This window comes from Periophthalmus magnuspinnatus, chromosome 17 (assembly GCF_009829125.3).
Source record: "Periophthalmus magnuspinnatus isolate fPerMag1 chromosome 17, fPerMag1.2.pri, whole genome shotgun sequence".
NCBI classification, from domain to species: domain Eukaryota; kingdom Metazoa; phylum Chordata; class Actinopteri; order Gobiiformes; family Gobiidae; genus Periophthalmus; species Periophthalmus magnuspinnatus.
Window position 1 is genome coordinate 10,526,066 of NC_047142.1, and position 20,694 is coordinate 10,546,759.

The window sequence follows — 20,694 nt, forward strand, 5'->3', positions numbered from 1 at the left end:
CTTTTGTAGCACCCTCAAGGATTTAGCATGAGCACGAGGTAGAGAAAACAGGGTTTATTCTTCTTAACAACAGAAGATGTCAAATGTTGTTTATTATTTCTATATTTGGCCAATTTATTATCTTACCGGAGACCTTGAAAACGTGGCTGTGGCAAAACGCTGATGGCTGAGTGCGCATCTGATTAGGGTCGGGCGGAACTTTATTTAAAATTGTTTGTTCCGTGGGTTTTACCACTAGATGGCGTAAATGCGAAATTTAAGACAAACATTACATTGAACACATAAATATGAGGGACCGTTACACTCCCACCAAATCACTTGTGATTTATAGAACTAAACATTGCTTTTTAAACTTATGAATTAATTAATTTAACAACTATGAATTATGAACTATTTATGAATTACTATTTTTTGGAAGTAAGGGTTTGATTTCTTCATTCTGCTTCCAACAGAACAACCATCTTTTGAATGGGCCTCTCCAGGTAAACAGGTTTGGAGATGGGCTTTCCTTTTCCATCCAGAGTTGGATCACTCATTAGTAGTTTAACCTTTCTTACTCTCTCATCCTTACTAGGATATACGTCAACAATCTTCGCCAACTTCCACTGATTTCGTGGGGCTGTTTCATCTTGAAGAAGTACAATATCATTGACCTTGGCGTTTCTGTGTTGTTTGGTCCATTTTTGTCTACTTTGAAGATTCAGCAGGTACTCCTTTTTCCATCTTGTCCAAAAGGTATTGGCAAGGAGTTGAACACGACGCCATCTCTTTTGAAGATAAAGATCTTCTTTAACAAATTTGCCTGGAGGTGGAGAGATGATCGTGGACTTCATGGTCAGTATGTGGTTCGGTGTTAGAGGTTCTGGGCTTGATGGGTCACATAGTTGATCCGTGGTCAGTGGTCGACTGTCTATCACTGCCATGACTTCATACAGGAATGTTCTTAAAGAAGAACTGTCGAGTTGTGTGGCTGATTGTTCTAGGATTGATGTCAGGACACTTCTTATGGTACGTATTTGTCGTTCCCAGACACCACCCATATGACTTGAAGCTGGGGTGTTCATGAGGAATTCACATTCCAGTTTTCCCAGTTTTGCTTGATCCATTTCCTTGAGTGCTTCTGCAAACTCATTTCTTGCACCAACAAAGTTTGTACCTTGATCACATCTTATCTGTCGGACTGGACCTCTTATGGCAATGAATGCACGCAGGGCACAGATGAAGGAATCTGTGCTTAAATCATCAAGCATCTCAATGTGTACGGCTCTGGAGCACATGCAGGTGATTAGCAAGCCGTAGCGCTTCAGCTCCCTCCGGCCTTCCTTTACATAAAAAGGACCAAAGCAGTCCATACCGCAGTAGGTGAATGGCGGAGTGGCCTCCATCCGATCTTCTGGGAGGTCTGCCATCTTCTGCTGTTCTGGGCACCTTCTGAACTTTCTGCATTGTATACATCTGTAAATATGAGAGGATACAAAATTGCTGCATCCAAGGATCCAGTATCCATTTGCACGGAGTTCATTCATAGTGATCCCTCGCCCCTGATGGTATGTTTTCTCATGATAGTGCTTGACAAGTAATGTGGACAAAGGGCTATCTCTTGATAGGATCATTGGATACTTCACGTTGGAATGTAGAGCAGCATGCGTGAGACACCCTCCAACTCGAAGTATGCCTTGGTCATCTAGAAATGGACTCAACTTGTGTAGCTTATTGACCTTGTCTTTGGTTTGGATTACAGTGTGCCGTTGGAGAGACCTTATTTCACGTGAGAAGGCTTTTTCTTGACTCATTCTGATGACTGTTAGCTCTGCTTCCTTTCTTTCTTCAAGATTACTGACTTCACAGGATCTTTTCTTACATTCCTTCACTTCTTTTGCAAGGCGCTTGAGTCTGGCAATGGCTTTGATCATTCTTGACCAGTCGGAGAACTTGTGTAAGCGATCTAGGAGTGACCTTTGTTCTATAGCTTGTGTCTTGAGTACTTGAACCTTTTTTACTTCTGGGTCACTGCTTGATAACTCTCCCACCTTGATTTCACCGCTGAGCATAACCTTTTGCCAGAGAAGGTCTGGACCTTTAAACCAGTTCGAGGCTACAAGTTGTTCAGCTGTAAGGCCTCTAGAGGCATGGTCTGCTGGGTTTTCTTCAGATGCCACATACCTCCACTGTGTAGGCTCTGTGCTTTGTTTGATACGCTCAACTCTGTTTGCGACGAACACATGGAACCTCCTGGCTTCATTTCCAATGTATCCAAGGACAACCTTTGAGTCTGTCCAATAGGTTTCTTGTAAAAGTTCTACTTCTAGTTCCTTTTTCAGCATATCACTGGTGCGAACAGCAACTACAGCAGCTGACAACTCAAGTCGTGGAATTGTGGTGAGTTTAGATGGTGGAACTCTCTCTCTTGATCTACCCATAACCAGAGAACAGTGGACTTCACCTGATGTACTGACTGCTCTGAGGTAGGTACACATGCCATATCCAGATGCACTTGCATCGGAGAAATGATGCAGTTCATAATGCTCTGCCTTAAAGTCAGTTGGAGTGTAGCATCTTTGAATCTTTACCTTTGCCAAGTTTCTCAGATCAAGCAGCCAAGACTCCCACTGTGGTTGAAGACTTTCGGGTAAAGTGTCGTCCCAGCTGAGTTTATCTCGACACATCTGCTGCAAGATCTGCTTTCCTAGCAGTATGAAGGGTGACACAAATCCAAGCGGATGAAACACGGAGGCAACTGTGGACAAAACTCCTCTTCGAGTGAGTGGATTTTCCTTAACAGTCACTCTGAATTGAAACTGGTCTGATTCCACACACCATTGCACACTTAGTGCTCTCTCCATTTGCACTTCACTCAAAGCCATGTCGAGTTTTTTGGCAGCTACAGCACATTCTTCTTTCGGCAGTGAATCTAGGACCTTGGTGCTGTTTGAGATAAACTTGTGTAACCGAAGACTGCCAGTACTACAGAGCTCACGTGCCTCCTTTACTAGATGTATTGCTTGACTTTCTGTATTGACACTTGCTAATCCATCGTCGACATAGAAGTTTGTTTTAATAAACTTGATGGTGTCTTCACTGAAGCGTCCTTCTCCTTCAGTTGCTAAGTGCTTGAGGCCATAGTTAGCGCAGCCTGGGGAGGAAGCCGCACCAAACAGATGAACTTTCATTCTGTAGATTGCAAAAGGAGTGTTGAAGTCACCATTCTCCCACCATAAGAACCTTAGATAATCTTGATCAGCAGCACACACATGAAACTGATGGAACATGCGTTCTATATCGCACATTATAGCAACCGGGCCTCTGCGAAAGCGACACAAGACTCCAAGCAAGGTATTTGTAAGCTCTGGGCCAGTCAGAAGATGGTCATTAATGGATGTTCCGTGAAATTTGGCGGAGCCATCAAAGACAACTCGAATTTTTCCTGGTTTCTGTGGGTGGTAGACCCCATGGTGTGGGATGTACCATGCTGGGGTCTTGGCGATGTCTTGCTCAGGAACCTTCTCAGCATCACCGTGAGCTATGATTTCCTCCATGAACTTCTTGTAGTCCAAGTAGTACTGCTTGTTTCTTCTCAGTTTTCTTTCTAAGCACCTGAGCCGATGAACGGCGCATGATTTGTTGTCAGGCAAGTTAGGCTTATCACTTTTAAATGGAAGTGGCATCTCAAAATGTCCATCCTCTTTGAGCCTAATGCCTTCCTTCATCCTTGCAAGAAACCTGAGATCTTCTTGAGAGATATTAACGTCTTCTGCAGCTCTTTCTACAAAGTCAGACTCCAACATTTTGATGACGTCAGCAGGTGAGATCATTTCTTTTATTTGAGTTCTGCACACGTAGTGCACTTCACTTGTTAAATTTGAAGATGGCTGAACACCTGGCACCACTTGCTTCACAATGACTTGGTGGCTCACTCCAAAAGCATCTCCATAATCAAGGCATGGATTTCCAAAGCCCACAATACTCCAGCCCAGATCAGTCCTTTGTGCAAATGGTTGATTTTCTTTGCCAGACACCACCTGACGAGGTACTAGTGCTTGAGGGCAGTTGTAGCCAATCAAAAGGCCAACATCACAACTTTGAAGAGGAGCAATTTCATCAGCGATGTGTTCGAGATGGGGCCAAGCATTTGCAGTTCCTGGTGTTGGAATATGATCTCGATTTGCTGGAATGAAATCTCTTGCATACACTACTGGCAGAGGAATGACTATGTCTGAATAAAATCCTCTTACTTGCAAACCGGAGAGCTTGTGACAGGACACAACTGCGTTTCTTGATGACATTGTGGTAAGTTTTAACTGAACTGGTTGACATACAGTATGCAGATCTCTTGCTGTTTCTTGTAAGATGAAGGTCGTGTCACTCTGTGTATCAAGGAGTGCATACACTAGAACTTCGCGCTCTGGCTTGCTTTCAGCTGAAACCCACACTGGAACGATAGAGGACGTGTGAGTATCCTTGACGTTCTGCATTACTCTATTTGAAGTTGCTTCACTTATTGGTTGTGTGACATTTGTGTCTGGTGAGATTGAATCTGGTTTCCTTTGCTTTGTCTTGTCACCGCTCTTTGCTTGATTGTTTTTTGTCTGAGTTCTTTCTTCTTTAGTGCGAGTGTCATGAAGACTTGTTGGGTGTTTTTTCGTGCATGTGCCACAGGTTTCTCTGTTTTCACAATCTTTAGAGCGATGGCCTGACTTCAAGCAGCCAAAGCATAACTTCTTCTCTTGTACAAACTTTAGTCTTTCTCCAATGTTCTCATTCATAAACTTAAAACACTTTTGTAGACTGTGGCCTGCCTTCTCACAGTAGACACAGCTTCCATTGACAGCCTTTTCATTGGAGTTTATTGCCATAACCTTTGCTCCATGACTTCTGTTTCTTGGCACCCTTGTCCTTTCACCTTCACTTGGTTTCAAAGCATAGAGAGATGTTATCGGGTTACATGCGATTTTGGCTTCACGTGAGATGAATTCAACAAAGTGGCTGAAACTTGGAAATGTGTGGCTCTCTTCTTGCACTTCCGTAACTTTTCTGTTCCACCTTGATGTGAGCCAGTCAGGAAGTTTCGTGAGCATTTTTTGATTTTCATTGCAGTCACTGAGTACTTCAAGACCTTTGATCTGTGGCATGGCTGCCATACAACTACGAAGAAAGTCAGCATATTCTTGAAGTTCCACATTGCCTTTGGAATTTATCCTTGGCCATGCATCGAGTTTGTCTCTGAATGCTTTAGCAATGATGAATGGATTGCCATACCTCTCTTCAAGAACTGTCCATGCTGCATGGTAGGCTGATTCTGTGCCAAGAAGAAAGTAGCTTTCTATGGCTCTTCTGGCAGGTCCACCCACATACTTTCGCAAGTAGTACGTCTTCTCTTCAGCTGGTATGCCCTTTCTGTCAATGAGAGTCTGAAAGGAAATCTTCCAGTCATTGTATCTGAGTGGGTCGCCACTGAATATAATCGGCTCAGGGACTGGGAGACGACTTGCATTGAGAGACTCTGCAAAGGCTCTTACTAGCTCTGTTGTGTTGACTTCTTGTGTGAGAGTCATATTTTGAGGGGCAAAAGGCATTCTGAGCGGTGAGCTTTTGGTTTCAGACTTGACCTCATTTTCCTTGTCAGAGGTGTGCTGGTGAAGCAGACCATATATTTCTTCATCTGAACATTCACTCTGCTCATATACTTGTTGTCTTGCCTTAGCAGCTTTAAGTCTTTTAATCATCTCTAGCCAGTTTACTTCTCTACACCTTGCTTCCAGCTCTCTTTGCTTCTGTGCAATTTCTGCTTCTTGTATTTCAATTTCCTTTAATTGATTTTCTTGTTAGAGCAGAACTTCCAAGGCAGCTTCATTTGCAGCGACTTCAGCTGCTGCCTCTTGTCTTTTAATAGAATTCCTGCTTGAATGCCTAGAAAGTGTCTTTGCAAAAGAAGAACCACTGTGGTGAGACCTAACACTCATCTTTGCTGGGGCGGCAGACTTAAACAGTGATTCTGCATCTTTCCATACTTCTTCATCCCCTTGACCTTCTACACTTTTTGCCTTTTGAGACCTTTCAGGAGCTTCAATGATAGTTCTTGTTACTGCATCACACGTGTCCATCCTGCGTCTTGTATCATTGTCAGGAGAGTCAATGCGTCTTAAATCATCATATGCATTGCAGACATTGGTTGCAGCACTTGTTATCTTGGTGACATGTTCATGGAGAAGATCTTTTGAGCATTGTCCATCCATAGCTTTCTTAGCCTCTTTAGTTATAGCCTTCCACTTCTCATAGCACGTGCTGAAGCGATGTGCAGCCTTCTTTACCTGCTCATCATGCAGCTCTTGCCCTTTTTCCGTTAGCGTACGGACTCTTTGGCTCCTTTGTGCATCTTGTGAGGTAGTGGGGATATCATCTCCAGTGCATTCAGCTTCTGGTGGTTGCTCATTTGACTGAAGTGTTGCATCAGCATCTTCACCAACTTCAGACAAAACATCAAATTCTGCCATTGTTTAGTTTGGGTTTGAGTTTAAGCATTCAAGGGAGTGATTTAGATTAGTAAGTATTTTGTAGTAAGGAAACAGTTAAATGTTGGGTTGGTTACTAATACAACTTTAACTTAAAGACATGGTAAAATATAATATTATCCTTCTACTATAACTTAAATAATGAACTTAATTTACTGTATGCTATGAGCAACCATTACATGTCTTGAATAAACCAGTAATCTTACATCATCTCATTACTGTTACCAGGAATCATTGACTATGAACAATATCCAGGTTACTTAACACAAAATAAATGTTACTATTGTATAAAAACACTTCAACTTGAACAGAAGGAAAATAAAATGATCTCAGTCCTTTTGATCAAAACAGAAACTAAAATATCTTATTGCAGTCTCTTTTCAACTTGTCTTATTTGCTTATGAAATAATCTTAATGAAAGTCCTTGATGCAACATTCATTTGGGAGAACCTGGATTTCCCGCGATCGTTGCGTCTTTACGTGCGTTTGGCTATGGCTTATGGAGGCGCTGTCGTCCCTCCCGTTGCTGGCACTGGCACCGTCTCGTCTACCCATGCGGAGCAGAAGAGTTCTCACTGTAGCACCCTCAAGGATTTAGCATGAGCACGAGGTAGAGAAAACAAGGTTTATTCTTCTTAACAACCCGTGAGAACTATCACGACAGAGAAACAATACATAAATATAAATTAATTTCAAACAATATATACATATTACATAAAACTTAAATCACACAAAATTAAAGTACACAGACCTCGTGAACCGACATCCACGAGGGGCTAATTGGTATCTTGGGCTCTTTCTTCTTATTCTAAATACATTTAATAAAGATGTCAAATGTTGTTTATTATTTCTATATTTGGCCAATTTATTATCTTACCGGAGATCTTGAAAACGTGGCTGTGGCAAAACGCTGATGGCTGAGTGCGCATCTGATTAGGGTCGGGCGGAACTTTATTTAAAATTGTTTGTTCCGTGGGTTTTACCACTAGATGGCGTAAATGCGAAATTTAAGACAAACATTACATTGAACACATAAATATGAGGGACCGTTACAGCTTTCGTCAATTCAAATATAGTAAAAGGTTTATCCAAGTTATCGTTTGAGGGATTTTTCCGGGTAGTCACTTCTGGGTTTTCTGCAAGGGTTCTATCTCTGCTCTCTTTTGAATCATCAGAGAGGTTATTCGAACTGTGTATTTTAATTAGCGTTCTTGCCAACATTTCTGCTTTATCTTTGTTATTAACTGCTATGATTGCGTTACTTTGTAAAACCGGCATTAAATAATTTCTCTTTATTCCGTTCATTTTTCTAATGACTCCCCATATATTCGATAGTTTCATGTCTTGTCCAATTGTATTACAGTATTTCCTCCAAAAAGTTCTTTTTGACTGTCTAATAGTCCTCCTGACTGAGGGCCTGGGTTCTTTTGAATTCAATAAGCATTTCCATAGAATGATTTTTCTTTAGCTGCTTATATACCTTATTCCTGTTTTTTATAGCTTCACTACACCCTTCATTCCACCACGGGACATCTTTAGTTCTTCCTCTCCCTCCAGCCTTCGGGATAGTAGCCTCTGCTGCCTGAATAATAACAGAGGTCAGTTTCAATAAATTCCTCAATGACCACACCGTTAGCATCCATGTTACAACTTCCCCATAGTGAACTGTGAGAGTTAAAGTCCCCACACCATATAACCTTTCCCTGAGCTTCAATATTCAGGTTATCTAGATCTTTTGTGCTCAGCCTGTTACAAGGGTTGTAAAAATTGATCACATTAAATTTACCCTTGCTTGTCCATATCGACACATTTATTGATTCATCATCTTGCCCTATTTCCTCTACCTTAAAACTCAAACCATTTTGAACAAATGTTGCAACAACTCCACCTTGCCTCTGTTGCCTATTATTCCTTATTGATGTGTAGCCCGGAATAACAAAATCCAATCTAGGTTTGAGCCATGTTTCCTGAATGCAAAGTACATGAGGCTTTTCCTCTAAGTTTAAGATATACTTTTTGAATTCCTGCCCATTACTTATCAAGCTCCTTGCATTCCACTGGAATACAATCAACATCCAGAAGTAGATGTACCACTCCATTGTTGAGGTTGCTTAGAGGAAGCTTTTTTTGCTCTCAGCATCAGTTCTTCCTGAATCGATTCCCATGTAATATTTGAAATGCCTAAGTACTTCTCCGCTGCCTTTACAATAATGACAATTTTTTCGTTTTTTCCTTTCACCTGTATACTACAGTTTATAGCTTCAACCATGAACAATAAGAAGTTCTGTTTTTCCATCATCAATGTATTTCCTGTGATTTTACTACAGCTATGACATTTTGGCACGCTACTTGTTACTACAGTGGCCATTTTCTTGGGCCCCACAGGCACTTTTTTTGCAGCTTCTGCATACGTCACTCCCGTCGTGATTTTTAGTTTTTGCACTTCAGCCGCTCTTTTACTGGCTTCACATCCTCGATATGCCGAGCTATGCTCCCCTCTACAGTTGCAGCACTTTATCTTTGCCCCTTCCTCACATTTGCCGTATTCGTGCTCTCCTGCACATCTTCCACATCTCTGCTTTCCTCTACATACGGCAACGACATGTCCGAACTTTTGACATTTGAAACATCGAAGCGGTGGAGGAATATACGGCCAAACATTATAGCACATGAAATCAAGACTTTATCTGGAAGGAACTTTTCATCAAATTTAAGCATTACTGAAAAACTATCAATTCTTCTCCTAAGCGCTTCATCCTCTCAAACACATCCTCCACCGGTGTCACCACAGTCACCTGGTAGCCCCTCGTGGCCATATCCTTGGTCGCCTCCGTCGCTGTGTTGTACATCTGCATCCCTTCATCATAAAACACCCGGAGCCTTGCTGGAAATGGCTTTGGAAGCGTATTTTCCTTTCTTCGAGCAGTTTCTTTGCCTCCATATATTCTTTCTGCTGCATCAAAATCTCCGGTGCATAATCATGATCAATGGTTACTCTCCTCCCCTCATAAATGAAGCCCTGTTTCTGCCACGCTGCCGTAATGATGGTACGGGACAATAGCATCTTGCAGATAGGATGGGGCCATACCGTTTAAGGCTTTGTATGTCAGGAGGAGGACTTTGAATTTGATTCTAAGCTCGACAGGAAGCCAGTGCAGAATTTTTAGTACAGGACTGATGTGGTCTCTTCTTTTAGTTCCTGTTAATGGCAGCACTGCTCCTGATTTTGTCGAGTGGTAAGTCTGGTACCAACAACATCCTGGAAAATCTCCAGAATTCCTGATTTCACAATATGGAAATGTTAGGTCGCCTGGACTGGCGTTACCGGGGCCCCACACTAGAGCCAGGCCTGGGGTGGGTGCTCGGCAGCGAGCGCCTGGTGGCCAGGCCTTTCCCCACAGGGCCTGGCTGGGCCCAGCCCTAAAGAACGACGTGGGGCCGTCCTTCCATGGACCCACCACCTGCGGGAGGAGCCATGAGGGGCGAGTGCAGAGAGATCCGAGTGGCAGTCGAAGGCGGGGACCTCAACGACCGGATCTCCGGACATGGAGACTAGCTCTGGGGACATGGAATGTCACCTCGCTGGGGGGAAAGGAGCCTGAGCTTGTGCGGGAGGTTGAGCGTTACCGGCTAGATATAGTCAGCCTCACCTCCACGCACAGCTTGGACTCTGGAACCCAACTCTTTGAGAGGGGCTGGACTCTCCATTTCTCTGGCATTGCCTGCGGGGAGCGGCGGCGAGCTGGTGTGGGCTTGCTCATTGCCCCACAGCTCAGCCACCACGTGTTGGAGTTCATCCCCGGTGAACGAGAAGGTCACTGTTGTGTCGGCCTATGGGCCAAACAGCAGTGCTGAGTACCCGGCCTTCTTGGAGTCCCTGGGAGGGGTACTAGACAGTGCACCAACCGGGGAGTCCGTTGTTCTCCTGGGTGACTTCAATGCCCATGTGTGTAATGACAGTGACAGTCGGAGGGGCGTGATTGGGAGGAATGGCCCGAGTGGTGTTTTGTTATTGGACTTCTGTGCTAGTCAGTTTGTCCATAACGAACACCATGTTCGAGCACAAGGGTGTCCATCAGTGCACATGGCACCAGGACACCCTAGATCAGAGGTCGATGATCGACTTTGTTGTCGTGTCATCTGATCTCCGGCCGCGTGTCTTGGACTCGGGTGATGAGAGGCTGAGCTGTCGACTGATCACCACCTGGTGGTAAATTGGATCCGCTGGCAGAGGAGGAAGCTGGACAGACCTGGCAGGCCCAAGCGTATCGTAAGGGTCTGCTGGGAACGTCTGGCGGAGCCTTCTGTCAGATGGGTCTTCAACTCACACCTCCGGGAGAGCTTCTCCCTGATCCCGGGGAAGGCTGGGGACATGGACTCTGAGTGGGCCATGTTCCAATCCAATCCAATTTTATTTCTAATGCACTTTAAAAACAACAGAGTTGACCAGAGTGCAGTACACAACAGACATTTTAAAAAACATGGATCAATGACAAACATACAAATAAATAACTACAAACTGTACACTATAAAAGTCAACATATCAGTGAAAAGCTAAAGAAAAAAAGTGCGTTTTAAGAGCTGATTTAAAAGTAGAGAGTGACTCAGCCTGTCTAATGTGCAGGGGCAACGTGTTCCACAGTTTGGGACCAGCCACAGAGAAGGCCCAGTCCCCGCGAAGTTTCCTCCTCGTTTTGGGGACCACCAACAGTGAAAGATCTGCAGACCTGAGTGAGCGAGGAGGGGCATATGGATGAAGCAGGTTGGACAGATATTGTGGGGCGAGGCCGTGGAAGCATTTAAAGACAAATAAAAGAATTTTAAAATCAATTCGATGAGAGACAGGGAGCCAATGTAGGGACATCAAAACAGGTGTAATGTGTTCCCATTTTTTTGTACCAGTTAAAAGGTGAGCAGCTGCGTTTTGAACAAGTTGGAGACGTGCGACAGAAGTTTGGTTCAGACCAATATAAAGAGCATTGCAGTAATCCAAACGATTGGTGATAAAAGCATGAATTAAAATCTCAAAATGATGCTGTGACAGGACAGGTTTGACTTTCGCGAGTTGACGAATTTGAAAAAAGCTAGTTTTGACAACAGCGCTTATCTGGACATCAAGTTTTAAATCATTATCCAGCCTCACACCAAGATTTGTCACAACAGGTTTCACATATTGGGCAAGAGAGCCAAGATCAGTACTAACGGTGTTTGCCTCACTAGGCCCAAACACTACAATTTCAGTTTTTTTGTCATTTAAGAACAGCAAGTTTAAGGACATCCAATTGTTGATTTCCTCAACACAGTCTCTGAGAGTTTTAGCACTGTAGGAATTTTCCTTCTTAAGTGGCATGTAAATTTGTGCATCATCTGCATAAAAATGAAACAAAATGCCATGCTTGCGAAAAATTGACCCAAGAGGGAGGAGATACAAAGAAAAGAGAAGTGGCCCAAGAATGGAGCCTTGGGGTACTCCACAAGTGAGAGGGGCAGCAGCAGAGGATTCAGTGGCTGCAATGTGGACACAAAATTGTCTATCTGTTAGGTAGGACTTAAACCATTCGAGTGCCCACCCTTGTATACCAACAGAATGCTGCAGTCGTGACAGGAGGATCTGGTGGTCTACTGTGTCAAACGCCGCAGTCAGATCTAAAAGTACCAAAATGACACTATGTCCACAATCAGTAGCCTCGAAAATGTCATTAAAAACCCTCAATATTGCGGTCTCAGTACTGTGTCTAAAGCCAGACTGAAACACTTCGAGGATGTCATGGCCCTCTAGATAATCCCTCAGTTGACAGTAAACAATCTTTTCTTAGATTTTCGAAACAAAAGGAAGCTTTGATATGGGTCTGAAATTTCCCATGTCAGCGGTATCAAGACCAGGTTTTTTAAGAAGAGGCTGCACTACAGCAAGCTTAAAACTCCTGGGTACCGCCACTTTTAATAGGCTGCAATTTACTATATTGAGCACATGCTGAGAAACAATTGGGAAAACCTCTTTAAACAATCGAGGTGGAATTGGATCATGGGCGGACCCAGAAGGCTTCAAGCTATCGACAGTTTCTCTTAAAGTTAACAAAGTAACACATTCAAAGTGATCAAAAACATCACAGGGCATGACAAGAGCAGGGGGATTATACAGAGGAGGGCTAATAAGAGCTCTGGTGTATTGAACTTTAGAGACAAAGAAATTAAGGAAACTGTCACACATTTCAACAGTGGGCTCAACACAGACAGACTGTGGAGCATTAAGTACAGAGTTTACAGTTTTAAACAGAGTTTACAGTTTTAATGTTCTCCACCTCTATTGTCGATGCGGCTGCTCGTAGTTGTAGTCGTAAAGTCTGCGGTGCTTGTTGCAGCGGCAATCCCCGATCCCGGTGCTGTACACTGGAAGTAAGGGATGCCGTCAGGCTGAAGAAGGAGTCCTATCGAGCCTTGTTGGCTCATGGGACTCCTGGGGCAGCTGATGAGTACCAGCGGGCCAAGCATGCCGCGGCTCAGGCAGTCACAGAGGCAAAAACTCGGGGTTGGGAGGAGTTCGGGGAGGCCACGGAGGAGGACTATCGGACGGCCTCAAAGAGATTCTGGCAAACCGTCCGACGCCTCAGGAGGGGGAAGCAGTGCCTCACCAACACTGTTTACAGTGCGGGTGGAGAGCTCGACTAGGGATGTTGTCGGGCAGTGGAAGGAATACTTTGAGGATCTCCTCAATCCCACGGTCACGTCTTCCGAGGAGGAAGCAGAGACTGGGGACCCGGAGGCGGACTCGTCCATCACCCTGGCTGAAGTCACCGAGGTGATTGGCAAGCTCCTTGGTGGCAAGGCTCCGGGGATGGATGAGATCCATCCTGAGTACCTCAAGTCTCTGGATGCTGTGGGGTTGTCTTGGCTGACACATCTCTGCAACATCACGGAGCGGTCCGGGACAATACCTGTGGAATGGCAGACCGGGGTGGTTGTCCCTCTGTATAAGAATGGGGACCGGAGGGTGTGTTCCAATTACTGGGAAATCACACTCCTCAGCCTTCCCGGTAAGGTCTATTCCAGGGTACTGGAGAGGAGAATCCGACCGATAATCAAACCTCGGATTCAGGAGGAGCAGTGTGGTTTTTGTCCTGGTCGCGGAACACTGGACCAGCTCTATACTCTCCATCGGGTCTGTAAGAAATGTTCATTTCTGATGCAAGCGTCAAAGAGGACTAAGAGACTGAAGTATAAGTCAGAAGGGTTTAATGAGTTCCTCACAGGTAAAGTTAACAATGGAGCACCGGACTCTCAGGAAAGGATAGGAAGAGAGTCCTGAGATGTTTGTGTTTCCAGCTTTTATAGGTCTCCCAGAGGCGGGTTTTCTTCTCGTCAACATGTGGTTACACATTAAAAACCTTTTGGCAAAATCCAACAGTGTGTGTTTTTAAGTCAAACAATCTAATTGTTTTATGACCCTCTCAGAGTGGGGGTCACTCAATCCTTGGTGAAGAGGGCTACAGATAGGAAGTGGCCCTGATCATAGATGTTATCTTCTTGGCCCCAGTGCTCGCAGATTGTTTTATGACCCTCTCAGGGTGGGGGTCACACAGTCTTTGGTGAATAGGGCTACAGGCATCTGGGGTAGTATTACATTGTTAAAAAATACCTTACAGGTCCCTGAGGGTTCATGGGAGTTTGCCCAACCAGTCCACATGTGTTTTGTGGATCTGGAGAAGGCATTTGACCGTGTCCCTCGTGGTATCCTTTGGGGGGTGCTCTGGCAGTATGGGGTCCGGGGCTCTTTGCTAAGGGCTATATGTTCGCATTGCCAGCAGTAAGTCAGACCTGTTCCCGGTGCATGTTGGACTCCGCCAGGGCTGCCCTTTGTCACCGGTTCTGTTCATTATATTTATGGGCAGAATTTCTACCACAAGAACCACAAGATTTCATCTCTGCTGTTTGCAGATGATGTTGTCCTGATGGCTTCTTCGAGCCAGGACCTGCGGCAGGCACTGGGGCGGTTTGCAGCCGAGTGTGAAGCAGCTGGGATGAGAATCAGTTCTTCCAAATCCGAGGCCATGGTTCTTGACCGGAAAAAGGTGGTTTGCCCTCTCAGGGTGGGTGGCGAGTCTCTGCCTCAAGTGGAGGAGTTCAAGTATCTCGGGGTCTTGTTCACGAGTGAGGGAAGGATGGAGCTTGAGATTGACAGGCGGATCGGTGCAACGTCTGCAGTGATGCGGTCGCTGTATCGGTCCGTTGTGGTAAAGAAGGAGCTGAGTCTAAAGGTGAAGCTCTCGATTTACCGGTCAATCTGCGTTCCTACCCTCACCTATGGTCATGAGCTCTGGGTAATGACCGAAAAGACAAGGTCGCGGATACAAGAGGCTGAAATGGGTTTTCTCTGTAGGGTGGCCGGGCGCCCCCTTAGGGATAGGGTGAGGAGCTCGGTCACACTGGAGGAGCTGCTCCTACACGTCAAGAGGAACCAGTTGAGGTGGCTCGGGCATCAGGAGACTGCTGCCCCCGCGACCCAGCCCCGGATAAATGGTTCGATCACCTCAGGAGACCTTACTTATGTAGGCCTCCCAGGCCTGCCTTCATCCTCAACACCGCTCTGTCCTTCTTTAAACAATTTAGCCCACTTGTAGACATTTTTTTGGCTGAAACATGTGGCACCATACACAGTTGACATTCTCCTATGAATTTCAATGGGTTTGCACCCTTCACAAACCAAAAACTTAACTTGATAACTGACCGCTATTCAATCCTGGAGCATGCTTCTTGGTCGGCCATCTTTGATAATCGACAAAAGTCTCAAAGTTTTTTTTTTATCTGCAAAAGAAATTAAATCCATGTGAAAAACAAAAAAAAATATTTAAAAAGTAAGCTTCTATGTGTATTAAAAGTCCTTATACCAAAAAAATTCACCTTATTTATTGAATGAATGACCCTCGTACTACTGTGCTGTGAGGCCCACAGTGACAGGAAACCCACAGACACTGAACAAAAACCTCTGAGAGAAAACAGCAGTACTCCACACATCCACTAGAGGGAGACACCTGCTGTAGCTATGTCTGTCTGTCACTCCTGATTCAACGCCTCTGACATGAATGCTATGAGACATCACAGTCACTATGTTTACATGCCCAGATCAGACTCATGTCCCAGACTACAGCAGGGCAAAGAACAGCTGTGAACGGGCTCTGACGCCTGTAGTAACAAAGACTTTTGAACTATTGTTTCTGTCCCATCTCAAGTCCGTCACCTCAACCCTCCTGGACCCCTGGAGTTCACCTACAGAATCAACAGGTCTGTAGAGGCAGAGATCAACCTGGCCCTACTCTTCGTCCTGCAGCACCTGGACGCCACAGGAACCTCCGCCAGGATCCTGCTTGTGGACTTCAGCTCTGCCTTTAAGACCATCCTCCCTGCTCTGCTCTGGGACAAGCTCTTTCTGCTCTTCCCGACTCCACCTGCAGGTAGATCACGACTTGCGGACACACTGGAAGAATGTCTTGGACACTGGGACTATGAGCACAGGGTTTCCAAAGGGCTGTGCACTTTTCCCCATCCTCTTCTCTATGTTCACCAACTACTGCATCTCCAGCCACCACTCTGTGAATCTGATCAAGTTTGAGACAACACCACTCTCATCGGGCTCATCTCGGGCAGCGATGAGTCTGCAACAGGAGAGAGATGGACCGGCTGGTGACCTGGGACAGTGACAACAACCCAGAGCTCAACGCCCAAAAGACAGTGGACATGATCAGAAGAGAACAGACATGATGGAAGACTTCAGGAAAGCCCCCTGTCAGTGTATAACACCTGTCAGTGTATAACCCCTGTCAGTGTATAACACCTGTCAGTGTATAACCCCTGTCACTGTATAACACCTGTCACTGTATAACACCTGTCAGTGTATAACACCTGTCAGTGTATAACACCTGTCACTGTATAACACCTGTCAGTGTATAACACCTGTCACTGTATAACCCCTGTCAGTGTGTAACACCTGTCAGTGTGTAACACCTGTCAGTGTATAACACCTGTCACTGTGTCATTTAAGCTGTATTTAAGCTGTTTGCACTGATATCTTTGCTCTGTTGTTTTGCTCTGACTATATTTTGTATTTTTCTATCAAAGTCTATTATTGATCTTATTTTAATGCATGGTCTTATTTTATTCTGTCAGTTAATATTATTGTTTCATGTTGCACCAAAACGTTGAATCAAGTTCCTCGTTTATGAATTCTGTTCAGCGACAATGGCAATAAAACTTGTTCTGATTCTGGTAAGAGCTGTAGCTATTATGGCTTTACAAACAGCTAACACATACAACAATGTTTTTGTTAATATAGATAAGAAACAACTCATTTGAGAGTTTCAGATCATGATCAGTCACAGTTCATAAACTTTAGAAATTGGGAGTAGGCCAGAGTTTTGTTTTTCTCAGCGTGCAGGTGAATGTAGTGATTGTCATTCCACTATTTCACTGCTTGACCATTGCTGTGATGAATAAAACGGAAGCAAAGAGAAACTGTGCCATTGTAAATGAAGCACTTCTGCACCATGTGCAAAACCACATTCACATAATGCACTCACAGACTGAAGAATAATAAAAAGCCTTTGATTTATAAAGTGTGTTTTGGACACTCCAAGACACTTTACTGTGCATTATTCATTCTCTCCACAGTCGCTGGTGGAAACAAACTACTGTTGCCACATCTGTCCTGGGGCAGACTGACAGGAGCCCATCTATCCCCTCGACCAACACCAAACACTCACACAGGAGGACACAAAAACAGTTTGGGCCGATATGGAGTTTTTGAGCTGATACCAACATCAAATATTTATCCTGCTTCTGTGGCATGATAACAATAAGCTTTTAAAATCCATATAAAGTCCCACAAATGCATCTTCAGTTGAAGTAAAGATCACAAATAATAAATGGTTCAATCTGAGATATAAAATAATTTGTGTAAACATGAAGCAATATAACTATGTAGCTTTTCCATTTACATTTTGATTCATTAGTCTGTTCCAAAAGACAAACAAAGAATGAGGCAGCACAACAAATATTGGTATCAACAGTATGAACTGGGGTCAAGTTCAAGAATGAACTCACGAGCCACTGAACGACTGCTGTGACAAGAGAGACCTGAGGGAGGAGCCAGACTGTAAGAGAGGAGCAGACACAGACACTTGAGAGGATTTGAGCTTTTAAGATGGAGTCTGCGCTGTGTACACTGCTCTCAGCTCTGGTTGTGCTCCTGTGTTCTTCCCCAGAGTGTAAAGGAGAAGACACAGTGACCCAGACACAAGGAGACACAGCCACAATACAGTGATATTTAAAAACCAGTGACCCAAGTCCAACCCTGTTCTGGTACAAGCAAGAAGGACGAGGAGCTCCTAAATACATGAAGGAAATTAAATCTCTGTCAAAGTGGTCTGAGACCAAAATCTGCAGAGTTCACTGAAAAGCTGAGAAGGACTCTTTCTCTCTGAAGGTCCAGGATGTGGATGTGACAGACTCTGCTGTGTACTACTGTGCTCTGAGGCCCACAGCGACAGGAAACACTAAAACTCTGAACAAAATCTCTGGAGCAAAGACAATACAATACTGCAGTAGCTCCACTAGAGGGAGACACTCTCTGTGGTCATTTATTTGCATTATTTTTGTGGTCCTTGCAGTTCTAAATTATTTATGCTCTAAAACCATATGAAACTGTTTTGAAATTGCAGATTTTTCATGTATTTTTTTGACACTCATAGACACTTTACTGAGCATTATTCATTCTCTCCTCTTCTCTCTTGGTGGTGGAAACAAACTACTGTAGCCACAGCTGTCCTGGGGCAGACTGGCAGGAGCCCATCTACCCCTGGAGCCTAAACTTGCTCTTATCCCAGTTTCAAAGTTTCAAAGATTACAAAGCTCAATATCCTCCGGATATTGAGAATGTGGAAAGAACCTTGTTGGCTGCATGTGAACAAATGTTGGGGAAGGTGAGTGCGAGGAAGAAAACAGCAACAGAGCAGTGGAACCGTTTTTGGTTGCGTCGGCGTTTGATTAAAAGAGGGTTAAAAGTGTTTATTCGGTAATGTTCTCATCACCGTTTCTTTTTTCAATATAAGGAAAAAATAATAATAATACATTTTAAAAATCTAATATCTTGTATTGTCTTGTATGCCTATCAAATTCTGTTTATTTGTCCATCCATTAGCTGATACTGTTCCATACATTAGCTCCAAAGCATTTTCAATGGGAGAGTTATCATTAGCCTCCAAACATCATAAGCTATGAAAAGCCATGGCTGTTTTCGGCCACTTGACCACACCAGAGCCTTGTTTATGGCTCGAAATTTTTTATGGCCCCACACGTAGCACTGTTTTGCATTGATGTTTAACATTTGTGAAATTAGCATACATGCTAAAAAACACATAATAAACATTTCTTAAATGTAACATTATGCTGGACAAATATGCAAAAATATAGTGGGTCATACAATTTTACTTACGTCATTTTAATTTCATCAAGCCCCGTAAATCCTGGATACATTAGTGAACATGTTTACTTGCTGGCAAAAGTAAAAAACATAAGTAACAACCATTTGTCTGTGTGGTCTACAAGACACACCACATATCTTACGTACTTATGTACATTTGTGTACTGAACTTCACTTGTGAAAGGATTATCCTGGCTTTGTTGTTTATAGTATTAAAATGACCAAATAAATAAAGTAAAATCTCTGGCTTTGCGTTTGTCTGATGTGGCAGCCATCTTGGGACAATAGCTGTTGGTGTTGCTCAAGTTGCATCTAACAAGCCTTTAGATTTAGCTTTTGTTATTTGGTCATTTTAATTCTATAAACAACCACGCCATGAAAAAATGGATAATCCTTTCACAAGTAAAGTTCACTTACACTAACTTACTGCTTGAAATGTGTTTAGCTAAGCTAGCAGCCAGTAAATGTAATAGTTAAAGCCCAGTTAAGACTAGAAAATAAACATCTATCATATACTGGTAATAAAGATATTTAAACTAACAAAACAAAACGTAAGTACCAGAAAACTATTGTTACCATCGATTTCATTCCTTGTCATTCATAAATGATTTGATTAAATCCGTTTTGACAGGCAAATTAATTGTTAAGTGTAGTACACGTTAGCAGCCACAAGAGGGATCTGGAGGGGTATTTAATATGGTGAAACTTGTTGCTATAAAAATCTTAACATATAAAATCCAAACCAACTCTATTGTATAAAAGAGGCATATTGGCTGTTGATACAAAATGTAAAATATGTGTAAAGGTCGTTGAAACATGACTTTTGGTGGACCTCTAATTGCACTGATTCTTATGGTAGAATGCTCAAGTGTCCTGTACCAACATGGAGGTGGTTCTGTTGGAACACACTTCATAGCCTCAGAACAGTGGCGTGGCTTCTAAGATTTCTATAGCCCCTGACATGCCATTATGCGGCTTCTCTCTGAAAATGTGTGTTGTTTTTTTTTCTTAAAGCTAAGTTACCATGTTGCCATAGCAACATGGTAACTTAGCACTGCAGAACACATTCTAGATTCTACAGATCCAGTTCTGTTGCTACGACCCACCTAATGTGTTCATAGCAACCCACCTAGTGTTGTCATAGCAACCGTGGACTGGCTATGACATAAAGCTATGACATCACAAAGCCTTTATCACAAAGGCTTTGTGATGTCATAGCTGTAGCCAGCCCTACCGATGTAAGTGGTTGGTCTGAACATTTTACCGAACAGAGAAGCCACACTTTGAAGCAGCAGCCGACAAGTTAATAGTGATAGAAACTTCACACGACCTTTTAGTTTTAGATTATTTAAAAACTCAGATTTTATTCTTTTTGAGATGGATGGTCAAAATTGCAATTCTTTTGATCAGAACACACACAGTTCAGTTGAGATATTGCACCCTGCAGAAATGGAGCAGAAACTGGTGGAGCCAGAAGTTAGCTCTCCTTTGGACAATTGTCAGTCTATTACTCGAGAAGAGGAAATCGTCTGCAACAATAATTGTCCATTACAAAATAAGATGGAATCAATAAAGGATGAGTTGGAGAGTATGCATTTAACACTCAATACATATAGTGCACGACTGAAGGAGGTCTCCTCTCTGCACCAGGATGAAGTGGAGAAAAACAAAAAGCTTCAGGAACAAAATCATCAGAAAGATCTTGAGATACAA